Source organism: Nestor notabilis, unplaced genomic scaffold (genome assembly GCF_000696875.1).
Source record: "Nestor notabilis isolate BGI_N333 unplaced genomic scaffold, ASM69687v1 scaffold29, whole genome shotgun sequence".
NCBI lineage: Eukaryota > Metazoa > Chordata > Aves > Psittaciformes > Psittacidae > Nestor > Nestor notabilis.
In genome coordinates, this window is record NW_009943016.1 from 70,447 (window position 1) to 71,801 (window position 1,355).

Consider the following 1,355-nt stretch of genomic DNA (forward strand, 5'->3'; position numbering starts at 1 on the left):
GGGGAGCTGGAGCCTGCACATTCAACTCCTGGCACCCTACAAGTTTAGAAGACAAGGACGCTCGTAGCCATGGCCCTTTGTCCATGCATGAGACGGGATAAGCGGCTACAGTGGGCACAGCTGTAGCACTGGGGCTGGCTCAGGGCCTCAGGCTCAAGGGAGCCTTTTGGGGGCAGATGCTGGGGGAGCTGAAGGTGACTGAAGGGAAACAGTGATGCCAGGGCAGGAGCTCTGGCACATGCAGCCTGTGGCTGCCCCATCCTGCCTGCCCCTCGCCCCCAGCTTCCCTGCCTGCCCTCTCCCGGTCATACAGAGGATCCTGCTGCCATCCCTGGGCTTGGGGAGGTGCTTCCTTCAGCCCATCCACTTCTGCTCGAGAGCGTAAATACTCCTCTGGTTGCCACTGACAAGGGTCTGTCCTTGACCCTCTGCAAACCAGGTGCTGCAGCACCATGGGGAGCATCTGCAGTCAGAGGGGACACTTGATGATGCAGCAGCAGCAGACCTGGCCCTGGCTGTTCAGTCCTCTCATCTCAGAGGTGCTTCCAGAGCATCCCCAAGGGCTCCCTGCTGCCTGCTCCTGCACTGGGCTGAGCTGGAGGCTCCCCACGGGAAACACCGACTTAATACAGCACAGCGTGTCCATCTGACAGCCACTGGAAAGTCTCCAGCTCTCAAAAATCAGGTCCTGCATTCAGAAGCCAAAATGTGAATTGGCTCTCGAACTCTTATCAATTCAGCTTAGTTGTCAGATGGTTCCTTGCTCCTCTGCCATTTTTGTTCTGAAATTAAGCTTCTTGACACCTAGTAACCATGGGACAGGTGGTGGAAACACCAAGCAGTGCATTGTACCCACTTACAGGTTGGTCTCACAGGTTGTTCCACAGGTTGGAACAAACCCAGCGCCGACAGCGAGATCTACAAGCTCCATCTCGTCTCTTACATCACAAAATGAGGGATGGGGAAACAGGAAGAAACATGAACTAAGTGGTTTCCAGCAGTGCACTGTCTGTAAAGCAGTTTTCATATAGTACAACTGTGATCATGAGATTAGCCTCCGTGACAATATTTCTGGTGGTGGTTCTGTGTATGAAGCAGTCATCTGGCCATTAACAGAGCAGAATCCAAACAGCCTTGGAGGTACCATGCTTCTACTATTACTGTTGGGATGGCTCAGAGCAGAGTTTCTGTCTCTTCACTGTTCTTTCCAGTACGTTTGTGCAGTCTTGCCCTGAAATCGCCACTGCTCCAAGCAGAGGCAAATTAGAGGAAAACAAGTGGAACGATAGTAAATAGTAATAACTACTGTTCAACCACACAGCAAACCCTTCCCTACTGACCATCCTGGAGAAAGC